The 25203-nt window shown below is 35.7% G+C and overlaps 1 protein-coding gene across 1 annotated transcript in view; it reads left to right on the top strand.

The window, feature by feature from the left end:
- The window catches only part of enox2 (ecto-NOX disulfide-thiol exchanger 2), a 204314-nt gene that overhangs the window by 864 nt on the left and 178247 nt on the right, over positions 1–25203 (top strand). Inside the window, exon 2 of the mRNA XM_024283495.2 lies at positions 163–245. The gene's annotated coding sequence lies outside the window, so the exon portion shown is untranslated. The remainder of the gene's footprint in view (positions 1–162; positions 246–25203) is intronic.

The raw sequence follows: 25203 nt of genomic DNA, 5'->3' as shown, positions 1-25203 counted from the left end.
ACATCCAAGCTATTGTTACCATATAATGTATCCCTAGGTCTTTGTAACTGAAATGTGTACTGTTTTTGTAGTCTATTTAAGCAGAACTTTATTTGGTGCCATTTTAGTAAAATATATTTCTTTTTGAAGGTTGATGAGCAATAAAACAATCTTTTTTTTTAGAGCGCTACTGGGGATTTTACCTTGAAGCCTGCATCATACCCCTCCAAAACACTGCACTGTTTTGAACAAAGGACATCATTAATGTAAGTTTGTCTTAATTTATCTGGCAAATAATATATTTTAAGGTAAATGTAGCATTTGAGATTGAAACTTTGTAATTTAAGGACAGTTTCCTATGCCTGTAAAGGTAACTTGGCCTTGTGTAAGTACTGACTAAGACTCCGATTATTCTGGTTTAATTGTTTAAAAATGTTTCAATAGGAAGAAAAATGCATTTGCTTCTTACTTAATTTAGTTACATTTTTTTTTTACAGTCCGTTAATGTTCACAGTTAAAATACAACAAAGTATTATCTGATCATGTCACATAAAACATATAAAAAACAAACCGTAAAGTTGTATGTGGATCTGTCTGAGAAGATTTCTATTGTTGATCTGGATTTAATAAACAGGGAAAATGTTATTATAATATACTTTATGGCTATATCAACATCACCATGGAGATAGATGCAGTAAAAATAGTTTTATGACATTGCTTCTGTCTCTTGCAAACTTTTTAATGCTATAAGTCAAAGTCTGTCTGATGCTTTGACATTGTGTTCTACACATTTTTGTCATTTTTTTAGAAACTTTTGTGTTACCAAGTTCATGTTTTTGTTTCTATACTGTACTGTATATTAGTAATTGAATTTCTATTGTGGTCTGATACCTATGCTTAAAAAAAGTTTCAAATAAGTATTGTTTATCTTTTGTTCAAGCATTTCTTTAATCTGGGCTAAAAATGGTATTTGTGGCCATTGCATAGCTCAGTCAAAGGTTGACATTTTCTGCTGAAACTTTTCTGGGTCAGTCTCGGGCCACTTGTGTGCTACCAGCTGGCTTAATGCTGGCCCTTGTGGGGACCATCTCTGGCGCTCCAGCTCTGGGCCACTACTGAAGGGCACTTCATTCATTTTATAATGTGGGCCAAGTGTGAGTGCATTATTTGTGCTATATTTGAAGCATTTATTGTAGTTGTTTTACATTGTTCAGCATGAGCACAGAGGACAGTTTTCAAAAATAATCTGCAATAACGCTTTTAGGACTTTCCTGCATTTATGTTTTTTCAAATCAAATTTACTTTCCTTTTTGTAAACACAAATGTTAGAAACTCAAAGCTTAATCCATACTGTGTTGTGATCATAGAGGAGGTATAACGCTCAACAATTGTTACTATACTGATTGGGTTTCTCTGATTGCCAGATGCTGCTTCTGGTTTGGCAGCATGCTGTTAAAAGTGGAGGCCAATGGGAAACCTGTGCCTTCATTTGAACAAAAAGCTCGACATAATACTACTGACATACATCCAACATATATATTTCTCTTTTTTTCCTCCCAATTGTTTAGCCAAAGCTGAATATTCTGGGTCTCCATGCTACCTCCCTTAATTGTTTTGTTACAGATTGGCATGGAAATTCCAACATTTCTTTCACTTTAAACAGAGAAATGTGTGATTGAAGGGGAAAAACGTGATGTGACTCATGATTAGCTGTTCATGGGGATTGCTTAACTTCTACCATTAACTGAGAAATAGCAACAATGTCTCCCCATGTGCTTGTTGGTTTCCATTTTGATGATATGTGAGCCAAATGAAGGAGAAAAACCAACTTTAAAGCGTTATGAGGTGCTGCTAAATATTTTGGTCTAAGACAGATTTGAGTATTTTAAAGACCCTCTTTGATCCAAATGGTATTTTTGGTGATTTTTTGCACATTCTCGTGGCATTTTTCTCATGATGCCGTACATTTTAGAAAACTTTGCTTAAAACTCAATTTTTGAGTTTTCTTTCAAATTTTTAACCAGTAGCAGACAAAAAAATGGTGTTAGAAAGCTCCAGTACTCCTCACCATTTTTACTGCACCATCATTTTAGGTTGGGGGTGTGAGGGGCTGTGAGCTAGCAGGAATGTCTCAACCAGTGATGGGCAAACATTTAGACTTGTGGGCTACAAAGGGTTCTAAAATTTGACAGAAGGGTGGAACCAGGAGCAGATTGGTGGAGTGTTTTGGTGATCCTCCTCATAAAAGAAATAAAAAGAATCTGGACAAAAACAGGCTTTAATTTTGATAGAAACTTAACATGTATACTTTAAAGTAGAATATTTTCTAGTTTATATTTCAAAACTGTAGCTTTTGTTCTCATTCTGGCGCCAATTACACCAATAAGTTGATTTCCCACGTGGGATGACGTAGATTTAAAGAAATGCTAAGTCATATGAAGTGGTCGGAAAAATTACTTTCCAAGTCAGACAACACACAACAGAATGTAGAATAACTTAATAAAGACCAATGTCTTTGTAGTTTATTATCTATGGACAGACACTAGAATTGCCGGGAAAATGAAACATGAATAGGGATTATCAATATAATTAGTGCTGTCATGTGGTTAGTTTTTTGTGCGATAAATTAATCATGATCTGCAGTTAATCGAAATTGTTTTAATAGGAAAAAAATAACCTAAAATTTCCTGTAAAAAGCCTCATTCATGACATTGTGGCACGGTAAAAAATCAAATTACAACCACCTTTATGAACTCAACCTTTACTTTGACACCAACAGGGGGCATTTTTTTCAATCTCAAGCAATTAAGAAAAAAAACCCAGAACATAATAACATATACAAGAACAACATCCGGTCCAGAGTGCTCAAATTTATCACATAAAAACATTAGGTGACCCTTTCATTAGCTATCCAAAAAATATTGACCAGAAACTTCTTATCAATCCCATAATCCATGTTGACAAACCTCATTCCACAGTTCACCCTCCTATCAGCCCTCCTCGTGCCCCATTAATTTATGATAAGGATCACCTCGCCAGGCTTTAACCCTTACATAATAGATAATAGCTGTGGCGTTGTGGGCTTGTTTACATTAGTTCTGTAAAAAACTGCAAAGTTACACACTGATGACGTCACAGCAACAACACGGTTAGTGCCGCATACATTGCGGTACACAAACACCAAGAAACGCTCTGGGAGCAATGTAAGAGGCGTTTTCAGAGTTCAAATAAGGCGTTCATGCAAGTGGACCTTTGATTTTTATGTTTGAGAACACAACATTAGTTAGAGATTAAAAATTAAATTAACCCAATAGAAAAAAAAAATCCCTAATTTATCTATTGAACAGTAATTTGACACCCCTAAATTTAATAATTTCATTATAGTGGGTCAGATCAAAGACTTTCATGGGTTGCATGTGACCCCAGGGCCATAGTTTGCCACACCCTGCTCTAAACAAAGGGATGATGGGAAATGAGGGATGACTTACTCCACACCAGTGGTCCCACCTACAACTCAGAGATGAGTATCCAAAGAACTCAAATACAGTATGTCCTAGAAAAGGACAGTTTTTTTATTTTTTATTTTATTCTGGCTAAAAATGATTTAATCATGATTAAAAGAACACTAGAAATGATTTTATACCAGAAGATGATCAAAGTGGGACTATAAATCACAGCTTTGTTCTTCTTGAGGGTGCTTGTTGATTAGAATTCTATTGGAAAACAAGCAATAATTTGGAGACAAACCTGAACTGTTCCTGCTGCTCCCAATGGTTGAGGTGAGGCTTTTTCCTCAACTTATACTTTTTGTTTCACATCATCACTTTTCAGCTTTTTAGTCACTTTTTTTATATCAATGTAGCTAGAAAGGAATTCCACTTAAAAAAAGCAAGATTAGCATTATATCATGATGCTATTAGGACAGTTTGACAGACTGCAGAAAACTGTCTTTTAATTTTGTATGTACTTAATGTTTAAACTAATGTGAGGCATAATTATCTCACTTACACTGTGAATCTTTATGTCACTTTGACAACACAACATCAGGAAAATGACTTGTGTGTTAATGACTACATGATTACAGAGATTGATGAAACCATTAACTATTATTATTGTTTTCATCATCTTTAGCAGAAAAGACTGAAAACATGGTGAACATTTTAAAACTGTCCCACTTACTAAGAAATTAGGGTTTGATATCCATTGTGGGAAGCATCAAAGATGTTTCAGTACTTTGTGATTGCTATTGATCATTCTAGATCTATAATGCAACATTTCTTAATGTGTTACTATAAAATGTGCAGACTATTGTAATGTTTTAGATTATTAAATCAAAGGTCTAACTAATGGAAGGAGGTTTTTGTCCAAAATCTCGCAATGTGTGATCCACTCATCCTTTTTTTTAATATGGATCAGTCATTCTGTCCCTTTACAGAAAAGCACCCCCAATCATGATGTTTCCACCGCCATGCTTCACACTAGATATGGTGTTCTTGAGGTGGAACCTAGTTTCTTAATCCTCCAAACATGGCAAGTGGTGTTTATACCAAAGAGTTCCATTTTGGTCACATCTGATCACATGATGTCCTTCTCCCAAATCTCATCTGGGTCATCCAGATAGTCTCTGGAGAGCTTTAGATGGACCTGGGCATGTGCTGATTTAATCAGGAGGACCTTTGAAGCTGACAGTAAGTGTTACTACAGAACCTATTGTTTTGTGATCCCAAGTCAATTCAAGTTGTTAACCAGTTCTTGCGTGTAGTTCTGGGCTATTTCTTTCCAGATCATTTGTTTCCATCAGGTGAGATCTTCCATAGACCTTCAAGTGGAGGGAGATTGTCAGTGATCTTGTACTTCTTCAAGTTTTGACAGACAAATACATGTTTCTTTTGCCCTCACTGAAGACATATTTCTCAGACCACTCAAGCCACTTTGAATTAGCCCAATGTACATAACGCTGAGTCATCAGCACGTCTACAAGCTTAGTTGTGGCGTCGATCTCTGATTGGAAGATTGAAAGTTTGATTTCTGCCTTGGCCGCCCATGTGTTGAAGCATCCTTGGGCAATACGCTGAGCCCCACCTTGCCTCTGGTGGTTACAGGTTGGTGCCCGTGTTTTGACAGTGTGTGAATGTGTGTGAATGGGTCTGTGACTGTAAAGTGTTTTGGTTCTTCAAGGAAGGTAGAAAAGCGCTAAACAAGTCTATGCCATTTAACCATTTACTAAGTTATGGTGGCATATCAGCTGACCCAAAAGTTCATCTGCAGGAGTCCTGACAATCCAGTTAGAAGTCACTTTACAATCCCACTCCGATCATCTTTTGGTCTATTTACGATTGTAACATGTTTAGACACAATCAAAAAAACTTGTATTCTTTTCTAGGGCATAGTTTCTACGCAATATGTGGGAATTTCTGCTCTTCACAAAAAGAACAGTGAATGTTTTGAACCACAGACAAACTTTACCTGTAATAAGCAGCTACATTGGGTTTAGTTCTACTTGTGTTCTTTTGTTTTATCTTGTGTAAATCTGTGGTGGGGAGTGACAAGCTGAATATAGTAAAGTTTTCCTATTGCAGCTTACAAAATGAAAAGATGAACAAACTGGAGGAAATGAAATTGAACCACACAATCAGAGGGCATTTGGCATCAGCATTTGACCAAAAAAAAAACGTGCGAAATAAAACAGTCTGCCTCAAGAACCTCAGACTTTGATTACAGTTCTCGGTGTTTGCTGTGATTCTTAAAAAAAAAAAAAAAAAAAAGAAAAGAAAAAACAATAGATTAACTTTCTTTTAATACAGTCTTTACCAGCCGAGTTGCAAGCAATCATTTCAATGGTTCCTTTGTAAGGAAATTTGATTATTTGTACGATATGTCATACACCAGCTGACTCATCAAAGACTGCAAAAAAGTAAGCCAAAAGCGGTGGGCGTGTACTAAATAATACTTTCATCAACAAAATCACCAGCAAATTTCCTCCTTCTGATAAAAAAAAGATTCTGTAACAATTCTCAAGCAGAAACCTTGAAAATTTTATCCAAAACGTCTACTGAAACATCTCAGTTATAAAACACTAAAAACATGAGTTTAACATTTATTTAACCAATGATAGCCAGTGAATGACTTGCTAAGAGAGGCTATTTGTGACATCCACAGAAGTAACTATCATGTGCCTTTTATGTAAGTGCATGTACAGTGGTCTCTCGTTTATCATGGGAGTTACATTCCAAAAATAACCTGCGATAGGTGAAAGTAGAATTAACAGGTGTACAAAATAAAAAAAAGCCTGTGCCATTTTCCTAGTTTCTGCAGAGTAGCAGAAGTTCATTAGAAATTTACCTCTGAGTTGTGGGCGGGGCTGTAAGCACAGAGTAAGCCTGCACTGATATCCCATCATCTCTGTTTACTCTCTCCTGCTAGCTTACAGCCCCTCACAACCCCAACTAAACATTAGTGGTGCAACAAAAATGTCAATATCAATAACAGAGCTAAACCAGTGGAGCTGGGTTGATGAGAAAAATCCTACAAGAACATGCTAAAAAAAAACTAAAACAAAACATTCAGTGGAGTGGATCTTAAAAAAAAAACAAACAGCAAAAATTAAAAATTAGTGCAGTATTTATTTAAGAACAAAGCAAAACCAAAACACCTTGCCATTACTTTCTTTTTCTAAATTATTTAACCCTACTGGTCAGTGAAAATTTCTGGTAACGTGGCCCCAAAAATGTTGCTTTTGTAACTTAGTGGCTATCCAAAGCAGTTTGGTTTGGTTTTGTGTTTGGTCCTTGAAAAGGCCACTTATGAAAGCAACGAATGTTAACTCTCTGTGGCAAATTTATCAACATTTCCCCGACTGAACCAAACCTAGTTCAACAGAAGCCTAGTATTGCTACATTTCATACATTTTTCCCTTTCTAGTATCTATTCCACCAGTAGGAGTAATACTTTATTGGAAAATCTATCTAGTAGAACATTTCTGCTCCAAAGTGAAGTTGTTTTTCAGAGAACAAACACAAATGGACATCCTTGGTTTTAAAACATAGTTTACAATCCATTTGGCCTTTTCTAACTTTCTAAAGTGAAAATGCTTTCAGTCTCAACCTTTAATGCACAGTGTTCACTCAGAAATCTCAACAAGCAACCTTTTGCTTTTGTGTAGTGGACGTCGCTGACCGCCCATTACCATCACGCTCTCCATTAACTAGAATTTTCTTTTGTTTGATGCTTGCTCCTTAGAGGCTTTTACATTTGTGATTTGATGCATAGAAAAGAAACCGTCCCCCACTTCTAAAGCCAGCATTGAGCAGCAAATCTGTGAATTTGTACATAACTTTAAAAGAGTGTGGTCAGTGTGAATGTTGTTTTTTCACGACGAGAAAAGTTTTCGTGTAGACCAGCACTACCAATAGATAAACAACTTTGATTTAAGATTGACAAGATGTACTCTAAAAGTAGCTACATATGTGTGGTAAGGAAAATATTAATTATGTTTCAGAGACTTTGGTTTCTGATAGTTCTGTTCTCTCATGGGTTGTTGTGGTAAAAAAAAAAATAAAAAGCTATTCTAGCGAACACTCTGATAAATGACCTGTCTGAGTTCTCAAACGTTAGATCGTTTAGGGAGAGCAGAACACATTTGTAAGCCTAGCCTGAATTTTCGAGATACGTGTTTGCTCTTTACAGTCAAGCGATACGCTCAAATTTCCCAGGAATGAAATACAAAATAATAAGAAAACACATAACAGCACTTATGTAAATGTTCATAAAATCAGCTTTACCCTGAGATATGTAGAGCCAGTCTAAAAATATGAAGAATTATTACTCTAAACACCTCCTCAAATATATTCATTTTCAGGAAGGATCGTGATGGGGTGCATTTCTTTGGAGAGATTTAAAGGATTACTGAGCCATTAATGGTAGCCTAATACTAGAGATATATGGAGTGTCATGCAGGTCTGAAGATCTGAGTCCAGTAATTAGCTGAAGCATGTCTTCTCAGGTATAATCCTGAATCTCAACTCCCTGTTTTGCTTGGAAAGGTGTCAGAGACAAGAAAGGTTAATCCTCACATAGATGGGGAGGGAAATGGAGGATGCCGTTTGTTTTGGGACTGTTTCAGAAATAAATCTAGAAATTTCCACAGGAGACATAATGTTTGAGGTGCATAAGAACCACGAGTTAACACGTTTATTCAGGTAACTGCAGAGGGGATTATTTTTGGAGCCACAGAGCAGGGATTTGATTGGGATTTATGGCCTAAATAAAAAAAAAAGTGGACATTTTCAGATATAAAATACAGGGATAAATGTTATTATTCAGTCCTGATTGATCAGTTTATAACTTGAATAACTTAGCATAAAGAAAAAAATGTGAAAAAAAAAATGCAGATTCAAAAGAACATGTAAAAAAAATACAAATACCTGTATAATCTGACTGAGTAATAGCTGTTTATTTCTCTATAGAAGTCTATGGGATATTGGCTTCTTGGAACCAGTCGGTAATTCCTGTTTGGAACGTGAGGGGAGAGGGGTCACACAGTCCAGTTTTCATATACAGTCAATGTGTAAGATTCAAAATGGCAGAAGTAAAACGCTGAATAAAACACGGCATTCTCTTCCTTTGAGACAAAGAATGTGATGACTGCTTCCTGAAATGTTTCACTTGTTTATTGTCCTCTGATTTATATGTATCTATGTGTGATCCGGTAAAGCTGGTTCTTCAAACACAGTCCCAAAATGCCCGTTATGATATCTCTCCCTTTATAATTTACTATTTTTCTACAGGTGAGTTCTATTTGGACAAAACAGAACACCATCATTTTTAACATGTTATTTTGTTGTATCATGAGTGTCTGAATACCTTTATTTTCCTCCCTCTGTTTGACATTCCCATCCTAACAGATTGTGTGTAGTGTCTAGTTTATACTGTCATTCTCTGAAGAGATGACAGTCAAGTAGTCCCATGCCATCTCTACTTGCCCTCTTAAATACATAACACAGCCATTATGATAATGCACCAATACAGACGGTCCTCTTCTTTTCGACAATCTTTTTTTTTTTTACCAGGAAAACTGCTACATATTTTCAGGTTATTTGTAAAGATCCTCAACATTAAAGTGAACAGTTAATTTTAACAAGTTATATTTGTTAAGAATGTTGTTGTTTGAATTAGTCTATTACTAATTAGAAAACTTAAATTGATACATGGATAATAAAAATGGGTAGTAACCATGCTATTCAGATATTCATTTTAAAATACCGGTATGTTTAGTTTGTTTATTCATTTTTAGTCATGTAGTAGATTTCTAAATTACAGTTATTCATGAGAAAAAGAAAAAACTAATTCCAGTAAATGACATTGGCTAAAATCTATTGCATTGTGTGCATCACAAGTTTAATAATCATTTCATTTCTATTCACTGTAGACTTTTCATGGATGTGTTTCATTATTAGTTTTTGGAAGCTTGTTGGTCTCTATTTACAGTAAGTGAACCTGATATATTTGAGTGGTTCTTGGGAGTACAGGGCCGGAGCGTGATTGTGTTCAGTGTTCATTCCATTTCTCTGTTTGATTGATCCAACATGTGCTTCTATGACCTTGCGTGTTACCTAATCTGCTGAAGGATTCAGGTTTGACTTTTTCCAAGACTGAGGACAAAGATGAATGTCTAGCTTGAACCAATGCCAAGTTTTCATGAGCATCAGAGGGAGCATCTTGCAGTATCTCCTTTCTTTATTCTTTCTAACGATTTTACCCTTTAATGTGATAGAATGGTTGTTTTAAAGCATGTATATATGTGTGAATTAACCTTTATTGTAACATATAAAAAGCAATGTCATCATTAACATCACAGTATACCTGAACTGTGGGTTGCAGAGTTTCAAAAACGTTTTTATTTTTTTGTCAAAAGAAAATAAAATTGAAAAGATAAAAATGCAGAAAATTGTGATTGCTTTCGTAACATTTTAACAGCTAGAAAATGATTGTGACTTCAAGACCATAGGGAATGATTGGATCAGTTCAGAGACAATGAGTGCAGCTCAAGCAACAGCAGTTATTGTCTTCTTCGCTTATCCTAAACATGAATTTACACTATGACTCTGAAGTGCGATCATTTGTACTGTCAAGTCCTTTTTGTTTTACTACTACCATTTATCTACATTTCAGAGATGACATTTTAGTTGCGGCAGAGCAGGTAGGAATACTTTTAATGAAATATGCTCAGCACATTTTTCTGCTGGAGTTCTCAGATTCACCAGCCAGTTCAACATATAGATAGATAGATAGATAGATAGATAGATAGATAGATAGATAGATAGATAGATAGATAGATAGATAGATAGATAGATGGAACTTAAATTAATCTCATGACAGGGAAATTGATTTGTTACCATAGCTCCAAAAACAAGATAATAAGAAAGAATAATTGATAACAGATGATAAATAGCACTAAAATATACAATAAACAACACAATGAAGTGACCAATGTCTTGAACATGTCTTGAAAAAATCAAGATTTGTTGGATCACAACCTGGATGACCTCAACAACCCAAGTTATCATCTATTGCACTAAATCATACAAAGAAGAATTATAGAAATATATGTATAAATAACTATTTTATATCTTCTAGGTAACATCTCATTCCAATCTCTTGCCATTTGACCTTTGTCATGTTATCTTAACACTTGTGCTATCTTATGGGGTCCACGTGACCCCACCTTTGATGTAAACATGCCTAGGATAGCAAGGGTTACTATATATTTGTAATACAAATACTTTAATCATACAGTATGTAATACAGTGTTCCTTTGTTTATTGCAGGGGTAACGATCTATTAATAACCCGTGATATGTGAAAGTATGATTATGGTTGATTTTATCGTTGTAAAACTCCTCACAACACAGTTATTACCCTTTTTTCAGACAAACATGAACATTTTCACACTTTTCTCTCTTGTTTAACCTCTTAAAGTGCAAACCTTTGAAAAAAATAAGTCCAGTATTATAGAATGAAAGATCTGCTTACAATCGAAAAATTAAGTAGATTTTAAAAGCTGAACACATTCTGTACAGGTGACACAGCACGGAGGAGATTGATTGACAATGTCAACAGCCAAGGAGGATCAGATATTTTGGAAGCTAAATTAAGCTCCTTTTATGTAAAAATGATAATTTAATTCGGTCAAAAAAAGCAAAGTATCTCTAAATGTCAGGAGCTCCTGTAACTTAAGTTAATAAGTGCATTTGTATAAATAATCCTCTGGTTTAATGGTATTTGTTTGACCTCTGGGGACTTTGACCATGTCTGCCCAGACTTTTAAGGCCACTGAGTTTTTGGGGAAAAATGAAAAGAACTGATTGTAATTTAAAAAGAAAACGACAAAAAAAAAGAAAGAAAACATACCCTGGAAGAGTGTTCAAAGCTTCATAAAATCAGAGAAAATAGTTATTTAGACACTTTCCAAATCAATAGACATTTTATCCTTGGGAATTGAAATGTAAAGAGAAACTTTAGCTGAAAAATGGTGTTGGATCCCTTCAAGACCTTCAAAAGAAGGGCATTTGAACACAAACGGTTTATTTGTGAGATTGCTGAAACAGAAATCTCCTTCTTTTCCGATGGTAGAAGCATGCCTAAAATATGAAAAAAAATCTAAGATGAGCTGCAAAGCTTCTGCAACAAATGCAGTTAGATAAATTGGCCCTAATTAAATCTGTAAAAAATTCTCAGGCCCATGAGTGAGAACATTCATGGAAGTAATTTAGTCAGAATTTTTAAGGAATTTGTAATATCACTAATTATTTGGAATATTATTTTGACTTATGAACCTGAAAGCAGATATGAGGCTACATTTAAAGTTGACAAAATCATGATACCAGTTCATATCCATGGCATAAATCAGCCCCTTGTTGGCAATAACAGGACTTTCTGGAGTGGCACAGCATTATGGGTCTTATTTCTCCATAATGTGGAAATCACATTTCTGCTGTTTAAAGAAGAAAACCTGAGAATTGATCTGATGTAGAATCTGTTTGCCAAGAAGATAAGTCGGTTCAGTCATCCAATAAAACAGAAAAAAGCTTACCCATACTTAAGGGCTGGAAAGTTACCTTTCAACAGAGATACAGGAAAAATAGGTGAGCTCACAAAAGGCTCTTTTTTTCTCACTCTCCTTTTGTGCAGTCAGATGGATCCTACCATGGCATTTATATTACGTTACAGTCAATTCTTTCTGACTATCTTTTTTCTCCACTTTTAAAGAGGCGTGACCAGCGTTTGTTTCTATCATCATCCTGTGGGAAATAGGTGATTGATTGAATATTTGAATCCCAACGAATAGCATTGTTTTTTTCTTCCTAACTGCAATCAAAGCTGGACTGTAGCTAGTCTGCAGCACTTTAGATGTTCTGCACGTATCTCAATTGTTAAAAATGTATAAGGACTGACCTTTGTTTGTCCTGGTCAGAGACAGCCCTGATCTCAACATCATTGAGTATGTCTAGGATTATGTGAAAAGGCATTCCGTTTAATGGTGTATTCAGACTGGACACATTTGGTTCTCTTAAAGTGAACCAGAGTTTGTTATTACCAATAATAAAGAACAAATAATAAAGAACCAAGTGAACCCTGGTCCGGGACCAGAAACCGCTCTCTTACCCATCTATAGAGGTGGTCTCGGTTTGTTTCTAGTCGGCCTGAGCTCCGGTTCACTCTGATTTTGTTCTGTCTGAATAGACTTCTCTACACCCGTATAGTGGAAGAACTGGACCAAAACGGTCACTGTAACCAGGAATTGCAGGATGTAAACAAAGTGGAAAAGAAGCAACCGATGAGTCACAGAGAAATGTGGAGCAATGACAAGACTCAGCATCTAATTGTAATTTGGTCAGATGAATGCATGCTCAATAAAACAACTTTTAACGCAACGCTTGTCTTGGAAACCGGCATTTCTCACCTCTCCATGACCCTTTCCCTAGACTCAACGCCTTGGTGACTCTTTTTCTTGGCCCCCCCGACTGTGCAGTAGAGTGCTGTGCAATGACGCACAACCGCTGCCAGGCTGGACGTGTGAGAGTCCGTTTGTGTGAACATTTTCGTCTATGTTAAATCGGTGTGCTTTTATGTTGATGTACTGTATTTTTGCTTGTACTTAAGTCTATGGCCTTCCTACTGCGACATAGATCTAAGATGCTTGATTTTTGACATTGCTCATCTCTCTCTCTTCTGATGTGTCTTTTCTGGGCGATTAGCGCCCCAGATTTGCATGGCTCCTGCCAACTATTGGGCAATATGTGTTGTTTGTATTGTCCACCAATTTCCCTTGGGATTAATAAAGTATAATTGATTGATTGATTATTGCTTCAAATACCGTTTTCCCAACAAGTTATATGTCATAGACAGTTATCAGCATACCTTAGTAGTTGCTGTCTTCTCAGTAACCACTTTGCAAAATACCAAGGTAGCAAGGAAAAATTGTTGTACCTGACGTTGAAACAGATGTTCAAAATTCGTCAATTAAATCAATTAAATATAAATTTTGACTCAAAGTTTAAGATTTCCAATAAGGACTTCTGTAATTCCCAGCCAATGACTGAAGAGATCTTTAATCAAGTGCTTTTGTCTACACGCTTTGGTTCAAAATAGAATTGCCCAGTTGAAAGTAATCTGAATACAGACCAAGCGCAATGTTGGGGACTCAATCCAGACCAAATTAAGTGGTGCAGACCAATGGACTTTTCCAGTCTGAATACACTAAACCTCAATAGAAAAATAAGTCCAGTATTCTATCCATCTATTTTCTAAACTGTTCTTTGAGCCTTACCTGACCACTTCTATTTGAAGGCATAGAAACTGGACGCATTCTATACAAGAGACACTGAACAAAAGACATTGACTGAAAAGGCTCTGCAGCCAATCAGGGAACAGAACACAATTTATTGTATAAGAAAGTGATTACAACATTGCTCCAAATGAAAGACCAGAATACCTTGAAAGGTGAGGCAACATGTAAAGAGAGAGCACTGTTACATCAATTATTGATTTGATGTTTTTGTTCTGTCACTTTTAGTTTTGTAAATTAAAAAAAATCATGGTTTATAGCCTTTTTTCACAACTGCTTTAAAGATATGCACATCACTAAATTTAGAATGGCTCAACAGATACATATCTGTGAAATTGACAAAAAAAAATAGCTCTGCAGTGCACATATATAAGAATCAGGTTTTTGCTGGGATCATGTGTAGTTCTCCATATTGACCTGCAGTGCACAGCCTGCTTTGTCCCCCAGCAGTTCTCCCGCCACTGAAATTGGTCTAACATTCTCGCTACAACATAATTCATCACTCCCTTTGGTCAGTAATTTAGTCTGTGGATTGCAGCTTGAAGCTAATTTTCTTCTTCAGATCTCAGTGGATGTAGATTTTATATGAAGTGGTATGAAAGGTGTGAAGTAAATTAATTTCATACCTGAGTAAATCTGGAGAATGTAATGACATTGACAAGTGCAGAGCTTGTGAATGTGCCTTCATTTTAATCCTGCTCACAAAATGGTATTGTAATCATCACCTCCCAACAGATTCAGACACGCTTGACTTTTCAAATTCACACAAGATATTCACAAGACTATCATCTTCACATTTAGGTTTATATTGAGCACAGTATTATCTGTAGCAAATAAAGCCTTTGGAGCAGAACAGAGTTTTCATTTACTGAATATATTTTCATTAAAAAGGAAAGAAAAAACATCAAACAATCAGTGAATCTATTGATGACTTTATAGTCTGATAGTACCAATGTTATTTTTAATGGTTACCCATTTGAACTAGGATTTTTAGCATAGCGTATAGTTAAAAAAATAAGCAAAAATACTCTTTCTTTATTGTATTTGTTTATTAATGATATACCGTTCAGCAAAGAATGTCTACATAGTTTGTATAAAAACTTAAAAAAATTAAATAACCCTCTTTTGCCGTTTGAACTTTTTTATCTGGACATGGTTTCAAATTTTGATCATATGTGAAAGTTTAACTTTATCTAGACCAGTGGTGTCCAAACTTTTTGCAAAGACGAGCAGAGTTGGTGAAAATTTGGGAGGGCCAACCAATTATCCTGATTAATTTAAACCTTTATAATAACATGAAATGCAAAGTAACTATTTTATAAAAATTCTTAGTATTTTTTCACTTACAACAAAAATACATTTTCCCCAAATGTATCGTGAATTTCATATTTGAAGACCATAGAGAAGAGGTGTCAAACTCAATCACACAGGGGACCAAAATCCACAATACTTCTTAGGTCGCTGGCCAAACAGGAAAAACATTTATTGAACACTCTAAAAATAAATTTTGAAGACTTTAAAAACACAACATTGCTATGAATAAAACAGGCAGGAATATTATTCCAGAATAAATCAACTTAAACCGTAAATAACTTTCAATATTTAATTCTCCATAACAATATATTTTGTCAAAATTATAATAGTTAGAAATGAGCACAAGATAACATCCAGCCATTAATAACAATAAAATAAAATGATCTGGAGGGCCGGATATATTTACCTGGAGGGCCGGATCCGGCCCTCGGGCCTTGACTTAGACACATGTGCAATAGAGAAAATGAATACAAAGTCTGGAAACATTTAATCTGAGTTCACTTAAAATGTTTCCTATTATTCATTATTAAAGGCTAACTGTAAACTTTCACATTTAAGTCATGTCAACAATAATAAAAGGTCATATTTTGCAAAAGTACATACCACAGACAATTGTTTTGTATTTCCCTATATTTCCAGGCAGCTCTTGGCTGCTTTCGTTTTAACAGTTAACATTTTATTAATGCGCTAGAACGTGTCACAGAAGGGTCCAGTAAGAGTGTTGCCAAAGGTTTATAACTGCTTATAACAAAATTTAGCCAATCACAAAAAAGAGATTGTACAGTTTTTGGCAGATGATGGGGACCTCGAATGTGGAATCACAGGCCGGGCTTTGGACATGCCGGATCTACAACAATCCATTTCTTAGTTTATATTCAGGTTCTAATTGTTGCCACCTCCTTTAAAAAAAAAAAAAAAAAAATCTTTATTCTTCCTGAGCTACTCAGAATCTTTCTTTAAAGACTCCTAAGACTTTAAGAACTGTTTCATTTTATTTGATTTTTACTTTTACTTTCAGATATTACCCATTTATTTCGTAAGACACACATAGAACTTGTATTGTGCTTGTATATTGAAGAGGGCATTAAAGAGATAGTCTCTCAGGACTAAACTGAGAAAATAATATGTTGTATAAGTGTGCAGAAACCTGATGAAATAACACCTTTTAGGGCTGAAAATATGAAGTGCATTTAGCAAACACTAGGAGATTTACAATAGTGCTGCATTTGTTTTGTGAAACTAGAAGTCTGAGTGCTCTCTCCTGTTCTTTACTCTGCAGGATAAGTGTTTCTCCAGAAAACACTTATTTATTTTTTCAGCTATAGGCTGTTCAGCTTTTAATCCTCAACCTGGATCTCTTTTTAATGCTGGCTTAGGTTTGCTTGCGAGATGACTGACAGCTGTTGGAATGACAAAGAGGCATCACAAAGACAATTAAAGGACCGGATGTGGTGTGGCCTGACCTCCTGATCAATGCACTCCTATTTAGGCCTGAGAGCAGCAATCTTTTTCCAGACTAATGAAGATGGCATGGAGAGTAGCTCCTGCGCCGGACTGCCAATACTTTTAACACTCCCATCGATTCTGATCATTCTTAATGGTTTCTGCACAAGCGTGAGGCAGACCTTGAAGAAGGTGTGGGTGGATGTGTGTCGTTGAGCAAATACATTACTTTATGGGCTTCATCAGCTCGGTTCTTATTGCCAACTGCACTTGTGGGAACTGAGTTGGTTTGCAGTTTTTACTTTTAAAACTGTGTGGAAGTTTTGTTGTACTCTTGGTTATCTCAAAGTTGAAAGTATAAGTTCAGTAGTACAGAATAGGATTTCTTTATTAGCTCTGTTACAATAGGTTAATGGCTTTGCACTTACAATATCTGTGATGTTTGGCCTATCTGAGACAGCTTTAGGGTTATGTGCTCTTATAGACTCTTAGTCAAGACAATGATAACCTTAGGAATTTAATTAAAAGGCAATTTGACTCTTATTATTATTAAGGTTCTCTCATTTAAATATGTCTTCAGTTCTGTTTTACTAATTAGATGTGTCTCACCTAAAATTGCTTGTGTTGCTGAAACTCATTTTGCTTTGTGGAGGTATTCATATTTATGCTTAATTAGTTTTGGTGTGACACTTCTTAAACTTCCTACTAACGTATGTTTGACTTCCTGGAACTTCAGTTTGGTTTACATAAAAGACCAAATATTAGAACCTATTTAGCAAGTCCCAAAATGTGTCCTGCCTTGAATGACCACTAGAGTTAGGTTGCAAAAGTAAGGCAGTGTCTGTCAACTTCAATATCTACTGAGTTTGTAATCAGATCCCTGAAAAAAATCGAATCGAGAAAAAGGTACTTTGGTCACTTTGTTTCCATAATAATTTGTATGGTCGTATATCTTTCAGTCTCACGTGGTTCAGTACCGTGGGACAGTGGTAACGCTCTTGCCTCACAACAAGAAGGCCTTAGTTCGAGTCCCGGCTGGGGGACCTGAAACAGAATGACCAATGGGGGACTTTCCTCCCACCGTCCAGAAATATGCCTCATAGGTTAATTGGTTACTCTACGTTGTCCCTAGGTGTGTATGCGAGTGTGTGTGATTGTTTCCCTGTGACAGGCTGGCGACCTGTCCGAGGTGTATCCTGCCTTTGCCAACGAGTGGCCAGGTTAGGCTCCAGCAACCAGCAACCCAAAATAGACCAAACGGGTTTAGACAATGAATGGATGAATTCAGGGCGCATAACAATACATAGTGCATGCGTTTAATACAAAAAAAGGTTCTACTAACTTTGTGGCTCTACAAAACAGTCCAATTCCTTTACCTACATGGATACAAGATATAATTATTATCCATTTGGCCTTTAAAACTATATATGAAAATGCATTTTAACAGAGAAACTTTTTCTATTATTGACCCTTTTTATTTAAATCAACAAAAACAAAAAATCTTTGACATTATGGCTTCAAACAAAAAAAAACATATTTTGAGTCTTTTTGACTGTTTTTTTCTTTGTGGTTAAAAAAAAGAGAAAGTCATTTTAACTTAACAATGGCCATCACGTAGTCAACACACACACATCCCTCACAGTAGTTCACCTTCAGCCAATTGTAATAGACCCAACTTGGTCTGAGCAAGCTTGTGATTGGACATCTTTTTGTTTGCATTACAAGTACACAAAAAGGTAAAGACAGAACAGACGCAACAGGAAGAGAAACTAACATAGTTTGCCAGACACTGATTATTTACTTCCTGATGTATTTTAAACATTTTTACCAACATAATCTTGTTCATATCTGTGGGTCTCAACCAATAATGTATTGACTCTCATAAATAGATGAATTTCTTTAATATGTATCCTTCATGTCCCTAATTATTACTAAAGTTTTAGAATCAACTGCCACTGAAAAACAAGTTTTTGACTTCACTGATAACAAAATATACAGTACAAAAGGTTATGGAGGAAAGCTGGACATGTTTCAACAACTGCCAGGCTTGCTTATTTCTGCCATTTATTCATTAAAGGACAGCTGCAGCTAAATGTCAAAAAAAAACTTTTTTTGCTGAGTAGTGTGTTGCTGCTTCTAGGACACTTCTGAAACACGATGGGGGCACACTGATGGACTAAAGTGGCCATGTTTATAAAGGGCTGGTGATGGGACATGCACTGCCGCAAGAACATGCATGACAGGAGTAAGAGGCAACAAAGTGGCTCAGAAAAAAACATCAAGCTTTTTGACAGTAATGGGGTTTCAGAAATCTGTAAAATATGACAAATCTTCCCCAGTGTACATTGACACTTTGGTACGAGAGAATGAAAAGCTGATCATCACTATTGTGGTTACTTTGGTCACGGCATTTTCTGAACTTTAAAAAAATTTGATAGTCTTTATTATTCCATATATGCATAGTCAGGGACCTTGAAATTAACTTAGAACAGAATATTTATAACTAGCAACTGTTTTTATTTGTCTGATTTTCTGCTTCTCTGGTCACGGTTTACCTTTGCTGCCCATCACAACCAAGGTTGTGTTTGGAAAAAGCATCTAAAAACTGCTGTTCTGGTTTGCTGAGACATTTCTTTGATTCAGTCCACAATGACCCTCACCTCTATTAGCCGCCTTTGTCCTTAAAACAACTCAAGAAGAAGTTTGTGGGCTCGAGTTCAATTCTGTTTGCGTTTATTGGTTGGAAATCAGCAATGTTTTTACTGACTTGCAGCTTTTATGATCTGCTTTAAACAAACCAGCTTTGAGAATGGACCTCAATTTAGTACAGTAATGAAAGCATTCCCCTCCAAGAGCTTTTATAGCCCAATAGTTTCTTAGTCTGTTAACCCAACTTTCTGGCATAGTGGCTTTTTTTTGTCTCTGAAATGAACCACATTTTTCAAAGTACTGAAGACAAACACAGGGGCCGAAAAACTATTTATCATGGATACATTGGAGGTCACCGAACTTCCATTGAAATAAATCCTATTTTGCTGGACTTATATGTGTCCACTTGCATGTAGAAACAAACAGCATTTGTTGTTTTATTAAAGGATATATTCTGTGGAGCCACATTTTAGATTATAATAACTGTTAAATAAAGCTTTCATTTGATAACATGCTTAATATTCTTCTTTTATTTCCCACTCTCTTGGCAGAAGTTGCAACCTTGATACTGATATTTGTCAAACATGTCCAAACAAATAGCTGGCATGTTCTTAATATTTGATGCCCTGTGTCTAAAAGTTTTTCAAATCAGGATAAAGTTGTACAGAAAAAAAGGAATCTGGATATTCTTTCCTTGCAGGATATTTTTTGTTTCTGTGGCTGTCCCAGAGGCTCATCTGATGTTTGCTTCAGACTGGCTAAGACTGCTGGAATCTGCCTTTAGGGACAACATCAGATAAGAGCAGGTGCATTGTCTCTAATTGGGCATTGCCAGTGAGTAACTAACCATTTGGGTTGTGTTCTGCATGTTTACTAGAGTCATAAATATACATTTGTGCCTGTGTTTTAGCTCATACACAGATTATTCTTGTTTGTCCAAATGAGAGTACACTTTATTTTTCGCCTTTATGTAGAAAATGATTAATCTTGTATTTTAGCCTAAACATAGAAAGCACTTACAGATGTGCCTGATCAGCAAAGGATGTGCAGAAATTAACTCCTTATTTTATCAAGCAGGACAAAGTTATTTGTTTTATTTATTGTTGATTCCCATTTTCTTTTTTGTATTAGGCCTTTTGCTTTCCTTTTTTTTTATGTTTTTTTTTTTTTAATGTGAACACGTAGTGACTACAAAGGGACTTTCAGTTTTACTGTAGTCTCAAAATGAAGTGGACCAAAACATTCCAAGTTCTATTTTTGGACTTAATTCAAATGGCACGTAAAACTACAAAAGAGGTGTCGTAGAAAGTAGAAAATAACTTTGTACAGTATTAAGATACAGTAATTTTGTCACTTAACAAACCCATTGTTGAAGCCTTTAGCTACGTTCACACCGCTCTCGATAATGGCAATGTAAACGCGCAAGTTTCTACGGCTGTTTTCGGAGTCTGCATACAAAACGTGTGGCACTGAACACGTGTTGCAGGTCAAAACTTTCACACATCAGGGATTCTGATTTAATATTGACGTATGTGTTTAGTTTATCTTATGAAGCAAGACACAGCGACAAGCCTGACGTCTGCTTTTTTTAAAAAAAAAATACAGATAAACCAAAATCATTCTCCTGACATGATAGTAATTCATATACACCATTGCAAGGACGCTAGCAAACAACTGAAGTGTTTTGTGCCCAAATTGTGACATTTGCGAGAAGTCCACTGCTTCAACATTTTAGGGGGCGGAAAGTAGCAAAAGAAGAAGAATTTCTCCTTTTAAATCGCTGTCGCTTAAGAATAATAATTAAGTTTAATAACAATAATAATTAAAACACTACCTTGGAACATTTTTTAAATGAAAAATTTGTCATAGAGGGACCTTAAGACTTAATATGCCCAAAACACACATTACATAGTTTTTGCTTTACTTCATCAGCTTTCGGTATAGTGTAACAGTGCAACTTTAGATTTAGCTTCACAACAACAGTAAGTTTTATAAGTTTGGTGATTAAACCAAACATATTACACATTTCTTGTAAAGATTAAGCCAAAAGGGACCAGAAAGAGTGGATTTGCTATTGTGTAAATATAGTTTTAAATGTAGCTTTTCAAGAAGAATCAACCCAGTTCTCACAAAATTACAGTTTGTAAGGTTACCTTACTATGAAAGGATATTTCTGACACTTTAATGGTTCAGGTGTAACAGACTCACACATGCTACATTTGAAAAAGTTTTAGACCCTGAATTTTTACGAGACAACAGTGGAGTTTGATGCTATTTAGACATTAGGTTTGTGTTATAATAGCAGCAACAACTCTATAGGATCTCAAGATCACACCCTCTTTCTATTTTGAACTCTATGCCCTTGTAGTTCTGAATGGAGAAGCAGAAGTCGTGTCAGTCGTCTTTGTCTGCTCTGTACTGTAATGGCGTAGCGGCATAGTAGCATGGAGGTAAAAATATGTGAGATTATTCTCCACAAAACAGTTAAAGAGAATAAAGGCACACTCACTGCAGTCATACTGAGAATCATGTTGTGACGTTTTCATTCGGCATTTCTATGCATGTCACTACAGAAGCAAAAATAAAAATCCAGTTTTATGCTTATGTACTCTTAATATGTACTCTAGAAGGTCACTTGATCATATGAAGTCCTAATTCTAATTTTACACATACAGGATTTCCATGAAACACCCAGGATAACGTCCTAGTTTCATTGCTTTTGCAGCAAATGGGTCAAAGTTTTTTTTTCTTTCTTTATCTGGTCACTGAGGAATGTCTTTTGAGAGTTTTAAGGAATAACTTTCAAGGTTGGATGCAAAAAGTCCTTAAATCCTAGTTATGAACCGAGTTTTCTATCAATAAAAAAACTCTTGTTGAGGCTCCCTGGACATTTTAGCTGCAGTTACCTGCCAGTCTCTTTTTGTGAGAACAAAAATGTTGAAATATTAAATATATTTTATGGTGGTGTGTATGCAGTGTCACAAAAAGCTCTTGAAACGAAATGAACCAAGAACACATTTTTTAAACTGTTTTTCACTTCAGTTTTTGAGTTACGGAGCACTCAATGGGGGCAGTGTAGTTGTGTGAATCGGTTAGGGTTTTTCTTGGCATTCAGTGAATGAGATTCTTTTCAGGGTCTTTAATGCTGGAGGGAGTTTTTCTGTTAAAGTAAACTGACTTTCAAGAGTATTTTTGGCTGTGAGTGACAGCAGAACCTTTATACATTCCCTAAGGACACTTTTAACCAGCCAGGAAGGGTTTTTATTATTTATATTGATTTGACAAAATAAAAAAACTATTGTGAGTACATTTTTTGTCGTATTGTTTGTGCCTGGTATAAATGCTTGCACCTACACACACTTCAGAGCTCAATTTTTCACATCTACACATATTAATGTACATGATTTTCCCATTGTTTATCATCAGGAGAGTGCTGTTCTCCAAATAGGAGCTACAACGCTCATGTGTATCAGATAAATATAAAGAAGGCATTACTTTTTTTCATCAGGGGAACAATTCAATGATTTACTTAATTGTTTTTTATCCTTTATTTTTAGAAAAAACACCTTCTGTGAATATTATTTAAAGCCCACAGGAAGTAAACGCAACATAAAGAAAGTAAGTGCAAAGTATATTCTTTTGCTTTCCATCTGCTTTACTAGATTCTTGAGTCATGGGGTTCTACCTGATTCTATGTTGTCTGTGCTGCCAGTTCTTATTATAAAAAGCAAGATTGGCAAGCTTGATCGCAGGAACAATTACAGACCAATAGCAATAGCCAGTGTGCTTTCGAAAGTTTTAGAAATTATTTTACTCAGACATTTCAAAAGATTTTATTTGCTCTGGTGACAACCAGTTTGGTTTTAAAGCTAAACATTGGACAGACATTTGCGTCCATAAGTACAGACAGCACAATTTGTCTGTGCTTATGTGTTTTATTGATGCTTCAAAGCTATTTGATAGAGTTAACCACACCAAACTTTTTTTTAAAAATGATCAAACAGGGTGTACCATGGCTAATTGTAAGAATGTTGTCATACTGGTACAGAAAATGCAGGTCACATGAGGGCCGAGTGTTCCCAGTCCTTTGGTGTGAGCAATGCGGTGAGGCAGGGGGGGCATACTGTCCCCAGTTCTCTTCAATCTCTATGTCAATGATCTTTCAAACGAATTGCATGCATTAAATATCAGATGTATGATTTGTAGTTTTAAAGTAAATCATTTGATGTATACAGATGATTTAGTGATTTATAGTTCCAGCAGCTGCGGTTTGCAAGACTTTTTAAATGTCTGTTCCAGTTATGGTCTTAAAAATGATGCTAGTAAGAGTACTCTGCTTATTTTTCGTTCTAAGACAGATGTGACATTGGATTTTCCTGCTTTTAAATTGTGCAATACTGGGCTTGATGTCTGTCATAAAGTTAAATACCTTGGTCACGTTATTAATGAATATGACTGATGATGACGACATCCAATGACAATGTTCTGTTCTTTATGTTCAATCAAACACTCCTGCATGTAGGTTTTATTCATGTTCTGATAATGTTAAAACTCTTTTATTCAAATCCTACTGCACTGCTTTAAACACACCACACTTGTGGATTAACTACAGCGCATCTAGCATGAAAAAGTTACAAGTTGCTCATAATGATGCCCTGAGGATTTTATTAAAAAGGCCACGATGGTGCAGTGCTAGTGAGTTGTTTGTTGGTGCTGGTATTCACACTCTGTATGCTCTTTTAAGACATTTTATTTGTGGTTTATCCAACTTCTTGATGCCTCAGAGAATGACATTGTTTTAGCCATCACCAATGTAAAGCACAGCACTCTTAAATATCAGTCTTCAATCTGGAGGTTCTGATATTGACACATTTTTAACCCTTTCAGTTTTTAATATGTTTTTTTACTTTAATTCTTATGTCCATTGGTTTTAGTATTTTTTTATATGTATATTTACTGTACCTTTTATGTATGAGTTTCTGTTTGTTTTTGTTATTGTCTTGTTGTTTGGACCTTGACTCCGTAATGAATTACTCTATTCTATTCTATTCTATATCAGAAAATGCACGTCAATAAAATCTCCAACCCGTTTTATATTCAATGTAAATTGTTTAGCTTTTAACGCCAAAGTAGTTTTTATTAGTTTTTTTTTTTGTCCAAGCCCGACATTTATTAAAGTCAATTAGGCAACAATCTCTATAAACTTAAGAATGTCACAGTATTGATTTGCTCATACTGATAATTTACTGCTTACCACCTGATCTAGAAACATCTTTGTTAATGAAATCAATGCAATAAGACATTGTCCTAAATTCACCCCTCTTAAGAAGCCTTAAAGAAATGCCACTCTGCCTCCCTCGGCTGTCTGTGTTTGAGCCTCGGAGTAGGCCAGGTTTAAATGTTTTGTTACAAATTAATTGTCAGTTTGGCTACACTAGTTTGTGTTTTTGTGTCTTGCTATTTGACCGACAGATTGGTACAGGGTCTATTTGTCTTACATGCGAAGTTGCCTCCATCCGTCAAATGGATGCAGTATTGTTCATTTAATGAGAGTTATCAGCTTCTTCTAGAAGGAAAACCTTACCCTTTAGTAGAATTTCTGTAACACATCTTAGAAAAAGAGTGTCGGTTCATTAAATGATTATTCTGCACTCCTAAATTTAGGTTGTGAAAAATAGCAAGTGTCATTGTTAAACTTACACAAAAACAAAGCTGTACCTGAACAATAGAAGTTCACCTTTACCGTTTTGTCAGAATAAAAGCAAAATTACTCTCAGGTGGTGACCATCTGTTGTAGTTGTCAAAGCATCTTGCTCTCTCTGTTGTGTATAAAACTAACAGCATGAAACTGGAGGATCACTGAATTGGGCTTTCAAAAAGCTTGGCCTCATTTAACATCAAACCGTAAGCCATTGTGATTGATTTTGTCATGTCTTCTGCCTCACTTGCCTTATATGGCCAGGCTTCCGGTTG

The sequence above is a fragment of the Oryzias melastigma genome, linkage group LG10 (genome assembly GCF_002922805.2).
Source record: "Oryzias melastigma strain HK-1 linkage group LG10, ASM292280v2, whole genome shotgun sequence".
NCBI lineage: Eukaryota > Metazoa > Chordata > Actinopteri > Beloniformes > Adrianichthyidae > Oryzias > Oryzias melastigma.
This window is presented reverse-complemented; position numbering and strand designations above follow the sequence as displayed.